This window comes from Pelobates fuscus, chromosome 5 (genome assembly GCF_036172605.1).
Source record: "Pelobates fuscus isolate aPelFus1 chromosome 5, aPelFus1.pri, whole genome shotgun sequence".
In the NCBI taxonomy this organism is placed as follows: domain Eukaryota; kingdom Metazoa; phylum Chordata; class Amphibia; order Anura; family Pelobatidae; genus Pelobates; species Pelobates fuscus.
In genome coordinates, this window is record NC_086321.1 from 345,180,489 (window position 1) to 345,190,207 (window position 9,719).

A 9,719-nucleotide genomic window follows, 5' to 3' on the forward strand; every position below is an offset into this window, starting at 1 on the left:
GTTCTGCATGCTTTCGTAACAAAGTCCAGTTATTTAAAATAAATCTATTAATTGTTTTAATAGATCAAAACACGATTGTTTGTTGTGCATAATGAAGCAGTATAACAACATCTGTTGTATATACGCAATCTACAGCCATAGTCCTTATAGTACGTGCGCATGAGAACAGTGTTGGAGGCAGTTGTCTATGCAGTAAATGTTGGTGAATAAATATATCAGGGCCATACAGTGTTGATTAAATGTCCACCTGTATTCGGTGCCTGAAACAGGCAAGTGCTATTGGTAAAGAATGTTAACCATACACACAGCAATGAAAATTGCACAGTAGGCCGGCAGAAATTTGTTTTTAAACAAACAACTCTCTCCTCTTCCCAAACTGCTGAATGAAATGTAGTTCTTCTGGAACCATTACTTTTATCCCCAGGATATTTTGTATGAACATTAAAGCAAAGACACAGTAAATCATACTGTGCGTTTACAATGCATGTGTTTTGCTCTTAAAAAATATGTAAATGTTTGTTCATAAGCACAGAACACAAACATATACCAAAGCACTTTACAATACAGTTCTATATGCTGCAGTTAAGAAGGTAAAACCGTTTCAAACCTCTATTTTGATAAGGCATCATTTAATTTAAAGACCAAAACAACCTTAGCTTAATAAAGCAGTTTTGGTGTATAGATGTAGCCTATGCAGTCTCACTGCTCAATTATCTGCCATTTAGGAGTAAAGTCACTTTGTTTATGCAGCCCCAGGCACACCTCCCTGCATGTGACTAGAACAGCCTTCCTAAACACTTCCTGTTAAGAGGCATCTAATGAAAATAAAAGTGCAAATTGCAGAGCAGGAGGTAAAGACATTTAGAGTAAGTTAACATCTGATTGAAAATTAAACCATTTTGTTTTCATGCAGGCTGTGTTAGTCACAGCCAGGGGAGATGTGACAGGACCTGCATAAACAGAAACAAAAGTGATTTAACACCTAAATGGCAGAGAATCGAACAGTGAAACTTCAGAGGCATGATCTATATACAAAAACTGCATCATTAAGCTAAAGTTTTGGAAACTATAGTATCCCTTTAACACATACCATACAACTTTACAATGGGCAGTTCTATATACTGTAGTTGAGGAGGTAAAAAGAAAAAGAGTTTCAACTCTCTATTTTCTGTATAGTATTAAAGGACCACTATAGGCACCCAGACCTCTTCAGCTCAATGAAGTGGTCTGGGTGCCAGGTCCCTCTAGTGTTAACCCTACAGCTGTAAACATATAAGTTTCTCAGAAACTGCTATGTTTCACTGAGGGTTAATCCAGCCTTTAGTGGCTGTCTCACTGACAGCCGCTAGAGGCGCTTCTCACAGTGAGAAGTCGCTGGATGTCCATAGGAAAGCATTGAGAAATGCTTTCCTATGGGCGGACTGAATGCGCGCACGGCTCTTGCCGCACATGCGGCGCTGATGTCGGCAGGAGGAGAGTTCCCCAGGGCCGGGAGCCTGGCGCTGGAGAAAGGTAAGTGTTTTAACCCCTTCAGCCCAGCAGGAGTGGGACCCTGAGGGTGGGGGGACCTAAAGACCCTATAGTGCCAGGAAAACGAGTTTGTTTTCCTGGCACTATAGTGGTCCTTTAAGTTGTATTTTTTTTCCATTTTTGGATTTGTAGAAAAGTCAAAAGAGAACTTAGAAAGCTGCATGAACAACATTGATAAGGCATAATGTAACTATCAAACTTTTCAAAGGCGTTTACGATCAGTTATAAAAAGACCGCAGGTCCTCAAGTTCTCTATTATCCACCTAGTCATGATACAGGACAATTAGTATCTGTAAAAATATGAGCTATCAGAAAACAAAAAGCTAAATGTTAAAAATAAAAAATAATGTGTTTAAGAAAGGAAAAGTTTACGCCTATACAGTGGAACTACGTCATATCTCAAGTGATGTATGTAATGGGTTACACATCCCAATTATCCAAGGCAAGTCATGTACCAGTTCTCAGTGTCATCAATGTCCCAGAGTCAACGACAGCTGTTTGTCTTAAATAAAAAATACAATTTAAAATTTCACACACAAAAAAAAATAATTTACAAACAAAAAAATCAATTCGGCATCCTCACAATCTTCAAAACAATTGGCACACTGCATCTCACAGGGGAGATCACTCCTAACATACGGTCTACTGCCAAGGGCTGTAGCAAAAGAATGATGCAACGGGGAACGGACTAACACCCATTATATTGCTCTACATATACAAGCACCAGTTTACCTACATATTATGCACCCTAATTTCTCGTAGGTGACACTAAGCACACCTTTCTGGGGTTAAACTATATAAGAAAAAAAATCATCTTGGCTTCTTTTGCAGTTTCTTCAACGTTGCCGTGGGAAACTGCCGTTTCTACTGGGCTATACCTGGCTGTGTTAATGTAAGACCTGACAGTGTGTTAATGCAGTAAAAAAACATAGCATGCTTGGCTCTCGCAGTTACAGGCCAGATAGGACGTTAAAATAAATCAATTTAAAAAATGCAGCTTTACACAGCAACGTGAACAAGGCTACAAAAGCCAGCAGTTTTTGGTTTTTTTTTGTATTTGAAAGGCCTATGCCAAATCATGTGATGTATGCATGTACACCAGCAGGCTATGCAAAACAGCCCAGTGCCAGCCACCACCGAAGCTGCCCCTTTTCTCTATTGGCACTGCAAAACACTGCAGCATGTGATACCACCTCCAATTATGTCCACTCATCCTCACGTTTGAGAATAACAATTCTACTTCACGAAAGGCACAGCTGTAAAAACCAGCACCACAGTACCATAAAAACCTCTGTTTTGCATTTTCTGATGTTAACAGTTAAAAGGAGTGTGGGTGCCATTATGGTGCTGAGTGTAGATAATGTATGAGATATGGGTTCCATTTGCAATATAAGCAATGTGTGTTATAGATGCCATGTGTATGGGATTGTAATGGGCGTCATAAACCCCTGTTTTTTTATGTCAACTGCTAAAAGGAGTGTGGGTGCCATTATGGCGTTGTACGGATTGTGGATACTGTAAGAGATATGGGTTCCACTTGCGTGTAATGTGTTTTATAGATGTATAGATTTTATAGATAATGTGAATCATAAGACTGAGTGAAAGTTATTACATAAACCACAATGTGAAAAGAAAAAAAAAAAAAACAGACCAACTTTGTCAAACTTGCTCTCTACCTGTTGTATTGGTCTGTTCTTTTTGTGTTGCTGCGGAATATGTTGGCGCTTTATAAATGCCATAATAAATAACATACACACCACAGGTTAATTCAACGATGTCGCACGCACCACAGCTATTTTACCACACGCACCGGCATGGGTTATTTTGAATTAATACTGTGCACACACTTGCACTGCTAAATAAAGCGTATATTTATTTTTGTACAATACAGGCACTGGATAAGGTAATGCAACATTGCACTCACCCAGATTATTCTGTCAAAAATGACTCCATTATCTGGGATCACTACGATGGCAGAGTGCATTGCACTTGGCCAGAATTATTTTTGCTGCAACAATCACGTGCATTTCGCCGGTGCTCTTTTTACATAAAAATTTTGATGTGTTTGTCGTGGTTGTTGTCACTGTATCGCGCTGCATTTGCCAAGGTCATTTTACTTTCTCCGATTACGTTGAGCTGCACTTCCCTTAGGCTGATGTGTCCCTATTTATCCGCTGCAATTTCTTTTGCTCTAATTCAATTCCATTTTCGTGCTTTTATTAAATACCACCCTGTGCAGATCCTATACTATTTGTACGACCCGAGGTAGCGTTGTAGTGCTGCGCTCCTCCCCTATTGCAGAGCTTTATTCTAGGATGTGCTGCACTCTCCAATCCAAGCTGCAACACATGCTGAACGCTCTGCACAGAAACTAAATGCTCTGCAGCACACACTAAATGCTCTGCACACACAACCTGATTGCTCTGCACAGAAACTAGATGCTCTGCAGCACACACTGAATGCTCTGCAGCACACACTGAATGCTCTGCAGCACACACTGAATGCTCTGCAGCACACACTGCTTGCTCTGCACAGAAACTAGATGCTCTGCAGCACACACTGAATGCTCTGCAGCACACACTGAATGCTCTGCAGCACACACTGAATGCTCTGCAGCACACACTGAATGCTCTGCAGCACACACTGAATGCTCTGCAGCACACACTGAATGCTCTGCACCCTCTGGTCCTGTGTTACGGCTCAGGGCGTAGTCCTACCCCCCATGTACCATGAAGAAGAAGCTCCTTCCATCCTCCATGCAGGGGAAGCAGGATTTTGTTGCAGCATCCTGCACCCCCCTCCCTCCCCGCTGCCATGGCACCCAGAGCATCCACTCACCTCCCCCCCTGTCACTTCATTGCTCCGGACCCAGCAGGTCTGTCACGGCGGCTCTCCCCGGACCCATCGCCAGCCAGCCTGCCTCCTCCCGTGCGCCGCTCTCTCTCTCGCTCTCTCTCTCTCACCGGTCAGGCCGTCAGCGGCGTGAAAGGCTTCCGCCTCCGTGATGTCATCCCGCGACCGGCGTCCGTGACGTCACAGGCGGTGGGCAGGATACAGGGATGGAGGGAGGTGGGGGGATACAGGGGGGGAGATACAGGGATGGAGGGAGGGGGGGGAGATACAGGGATGGAGGGAGGGGGGGAGATACAGGGATGGAGGGAGGGGGGGGATACAGGGATGGAGGGAGGTGGGGGGGATACAGGGATGGAGGGAGAGGGGGGAATACAGGGATGGAGGGAGGTGGGCAGGATACAGGAATGGAGGGAGAGGGGGAATACAGGGATGGAGGGAGGTGGGGTTACAGGGATGGAGGGAGGTGGGGGTTACAGAGAGGGGGGGAGATACAGGGATGGAGGGGCGGTACATGGGTGGAGGGGATACAAGGATGGAGGGAGGCGGGGGATACAGGTGGGGGGTACAGGGGTGGAGGGGATACAGGGATGGAGGGAGGCGGGGGATACAGGTGGGGGGTACAGGGATGGAGGGAGGTGGAGGGGATACAGGGATGGAGGGAGGCGGGGGATACAGGGAGGGGGGGTACAGGGATGAGAGGGGATACAGGGATGGAGGGAGGTGGGGGGGAGATACAGGGATGGAGGGAGGTGGGGGGGAGATACAGGGATGGAGGGAGGCGGGAGTGAGGGGGGATACAGGGATGGAGGGAGGCGGGAGTGAGGGGGGATACAGGGATGGAGGGGGGATACAGGGATGGTGGGAGGGGGGGTACAGGGATGGAGGGAGGCGGGGGGGTACAGGGATGGAGGGAGGTGGAGGGGATACAGGGATGGAGGGAGGCGGGTGGGATACAGGGATGGAGGGAGGCGGTGGGATACAGGGATGGAGGGAGGCGGGTAGGATACAGGGATGAAGGGAGAGGGGGAGACACAGGGATGGAGTGAGAGGGGGGAATACAGGGATGGAGGGAGGTGGGGGTTACAGGGAGGGAGGTGGGGGATACAGGGGTGGAGGGAGGCGGGGGGTACAGAGATGGAGGGGATTCAGGGGTGGAGGGGATACAGGGAGGAAGGCGGGGGTACAGGGATATAGGGGATACAGGGGTGGAGGGGATACAGGGAGGGAGGTGGGGGGATACAGGGATGAGAGGGGATACAGGGATGGAAGGAGAAGGGGGGAGATACAGGGAGGGAGGTGGGGGATACAGGGATGGAGGGAGGGGGTACAGGGATATAGGGGATACAGGGGTGGAGGGGATACAGGGAGGGAGGTGGGTGGATACAGGGATGAGAGGGGATACAGGGATGGAGGAAGGCGGGTGGGATACAGGGATGGAGGAAGGCGGGTGGGATGGAGGGAGGGGGGATACAGGGATGGAGGGAGGCGGGGGGTATGGAGATGGAGGGGATTCAGGGGTGGAGGGGATACAGGGAGGAAGGCGGGGGGTTACAGGGATGGAAGGAGAAGGGGGGAGATACAGGGAGGGAGGTGGGGGATACAGGGATGGAGGGAGGGGGGTACATGGATATAGGGGATACAGGGGTGGAGGGGATACAGGGAGGGAGGTGGGGGGATACCGGGATGAGAGGGGATACAGGGATGGAGGAAGACGGGTGGGATACAGGGATGGAGGAAGGCGGGTGGGATGGAGGGAGGGGGGATACAGGGATGGAGGGGGGTACAGGGATGGAGGGAGGCGGGTGGGATACAGAGGTTGGGGGGATACAGGGATGAAGGGAGAGGGGGAGATACAGGGATGGAGGGAGAGGGGGGAATACAGGGAGGGAGGTGGGGCTTACAGGGATGGAGGGAGAAGGGGAAGATACAGGGAGGTGGGGGATACAGGGATGTAGTGAGGGGGGTACAGGGATGGAGGGGATACAGGGAGGGAGGCGGGGGGGATACAGGGACGGGGGTACAGGGATGGAGGAAAGCGGGTGGGATACAGGGATGGAGGAAGGCGGATGGGATACAGGGATGGAGGGGGGATACAGGGATGGAGAGGGGTACAGGGATGGAGGGAGGTGGGGGGATGGAGGGAGGGGGTACAGGGGTGGAGGGAGATGGAGGGGATACAGGGAGGGAGGCGGGGGGATACAGGGACGGGGGGTACAGGGATGAGAGGGGATACAGGGATGGAGGGAGGCGGTGGGATACAGGGATGGAGGAAGGCGGGTGGGATACAGGGATGGAGGGGGGATACAGGGATGGAGGGAGGTGGGGGGATACAGGGATGGAGGGAGGGGGTACAGGGGTGGAGGGGATACAGGGATCGAGGGAGGTGGGGGGATACAGGGAGGGAGGCGGGTGGGATACAGGGATGGAGGGAGGTGGGGGGGATACAGGGATGAAGGGAGAGGGGGAGTGTGACGAGAGCAATCTCGCCACATTGCATTGGAGAAGCCTGGCTGCCCGCCTGCTGCCTTTGGACTATGGCCCTGGGAGATTGGGCCCTTTAAAAACAGTATTCGGCCATACCAGAGTGTATGTCACTCATTCTGGCCCTTTAAATACAGTGGGGTCATTTGGTACTTGCCCTGTGTGAGCTGTGGTAACCCAGATAGTTATGCCATGGAGCCTATTCGTGTGATTAAAGACTTTGGCTCTATGGCGATTAAACTGTATTCGGTTGGTCTGAGTGCCATTCACCTAATAATGTGCACTCAGACCTGAGCTATCTGGGGATATGTGAAATGTCTGTGTGTTATGTGTAAAATGTGACTTTATGTATTTTAAAGAGTTTTATGTTGTTTTGCAACCATGTGGTTAATGGAGTCTGCCTCTAGTCCTGGATAATTGGATTACTTCTCCAATTATCTCCAGGGCAGAAGGGATGAAACCAGGATGCATTGTGGGGATGTTTTTTTGCCATGCTGCCAGGGGTTTTAAAAGATACTTTACTAACTTTTGAACCCCTGGTCTGATTCATGCGAATTTTTAATATGTTGTTCCCCTGATTGATTGTGGATATGGATTTTTATGTGAATGTGATGTATGGTTTTAGAGTTATGAAAGTTGGGTAAAAAGTATGTTTTAACTGTATGTATAATGGGATTATGTGTCACACTAAGGGGAGGGGATGTGTGGGTTGCACCCGTGATACTATTGGTCATTTTATGCCTCCCCCTGGGTGTGGCCTGTATGTGTTCACTTGTAATAAAAACCAGGCTGGGTGTGCCAGCACCTCAGACCACTGCTTGACCCTCAACACGGAGCCTTGTCTCGTTCTTGGGGGGATTCACTGTATGCTGTTGGAGATCGATTGCTAGGAGTGTAAGCTGATGTCTGCTTTTCCTGTTCGTCTGCTAGCAGCTATTCGTGAGGTTCCAGTTTGAAGTGCTATTTTGTATCCAGTTCTGGAGTTTGGTGTTCTGCAGTAGCTGTGCCTGTCTTTTAGAAAGGGGCATATCGCCTAAACGGATTTTAACCCCTTGTCTGCTGAAACGGTCCGTTACAGGGAGATACAGGGATGGAGGGGGGTGGGGGGGATACAGGGAGGGAGGTGGGGGGGGGATACAGGGAGGGAGGTGGGGGGGATACAGGGATGGAGGGAGAGGGGGGAGATACAGGGATGGAAAGAGGTGGGGGATACAGGGAGGGAGAGGGAGATACAGGGATGGAAAGAGGTGGGGGATACAGGGATGGAGGGAGAGGGGGAGGGAGATACAGGGATGGAGGGAGGTGGGGGGATGGATACTGGGATGGAGGGAGGTGGGGGGGATACAGGGATGGAGGGAGGTGGGGGGGATACAGGGATGGAGGGAGGTGGGCAGGATACAGGGATGGAGGGAGGTGGGGGATACAGGGATGGAGGGAGTTGGGGGGGACGATACAGGGATGGAGGGAGGTGGGCAGGATACAGGGATGGAGATGGAGAGACAGGCTGCCTTATCCCAGAGCCCAGGGAAAGCATGGCAGCATGATAATGTGATTGCTGTACAGTCATTGTGAACCATTCAGTGCCCAGTATTAGGATTAGGTCCTGGTGCCAAGGCATGGCCGGTCCCTGGGTAGGGCAAAAGGGGCAAATGCCCCCTCCCCCTTGAATGCCCCCCCCCTTTGATTTAAAAGGGGCATGAGTGTGCCATTATGTCATTGCCATCCCTTGAAATTATTTTTGTGGATAGATTAATCAAAATAAAAAAGAAAACGGTTAATTTGCCAAAGAGACAAATGTTAAAATGTACTTTTTATTACTAAAAAGTTAAGTGTGTCTGTGTATTTTATTACATTGTTTTTTTAAATTTATATTTATTTAGCACTGTTTAATCTTATAAGTGCTCGAAATGTCTTCCGTCAATGTTTGAACATTCCTTGAACGCGTATGTTAAAGCACATATTTTTCTTTTTATCAAACATGAAACAGCAAATTGAGTTACATTTTAAACATGCATACACTTAAGTTAACACTTTCAGGTTTAAGGAAGGGTAACATGGTAGGTATGTCGGTGGGTCGTCAATATCAATTGTGGAAGATCATAATGTAAGTCAACAGTAAGTGTAGGACAGCAGCGTGTATGCTGACATTCTAATGGAGCATTGGTATAAAAACAGTATTCATTAGCATGTCACAGAAATATAGACAGGCTGAAACTTTCCGATATGCAACATAAGTAAGAAAACAAGTGCTTTTCCATCTAAAACAGAGTGTGAGCTGAGGTTGGTCTCATGCGGGGTTAAGCATACTATTTAACAAGATGTACGAATGTTAATATTAGGTTCCCTACATGTCTAAGTGTAGGCTCATGTTAGAAGCGTGGGTGCAAGGAGGATTAGTGGTTGTGGTATGTTACGTGCGGGATGTTATATTTTAATCGGGTAGTGGGACCTATTTTGTGTGAGGCGGTTTTGATGGTATATTACCCCTGACCAAGGGGGCGGCAGGGTGGGGGGGGGGGGGAGCATCAGTGTGTTGGTACCTTTCGCAGGCCCAGAGCCTTGTCTCAGCTTGTACTTATCAGGGCTGGAATTACATATATAAACTTTAAACCTAGGATTAAAGGAAATAAAAAGCAGAAAAGAAATATAAAACGTTTAGTCCCATAGTCCATCGGCCAAGTTACTGGTTAGAGCAGTGTGTGGGAGGGTTGAGAAGTACCCTGTTCCCGGCCAAGTCTGCCTAGTAGTGTAGGCCCTTGTGTTTGCTCCAGCTGTTGTTGTCAAGTGTGGGGACTCGGTTGTGGCCTGTCTCTCGGGGTGAACGGCATGCTGGTGGCCGGGTCTCCCATCTCGTG

The 9,719-nt window shown here is 48.6% G+C and overlaps 1 protein-coding gene across 1 annotated transcript in view; it reads right to left on the reverse strand.

The window, feature by feature from the left end:
- PURG (purine rich element binding protein G) overlaps positions 1–4,484 on the reverse strand; it is a 40,666-nt gene extending 36,182 nt beyond the window's left edge. Inside the window, exon 1 of the mRNA XM_063455833.1 lies at positions 4,369–4,484. The gene's annotated coding sequence lies outside the window, so the exon portion shown is untranslated. The remainder of the gene's footprint in view (positions 1–4,368) is intronic.
- Between the last annotated feature and the right edge of the window lie 5,235 nt (positions 4,485–9,719).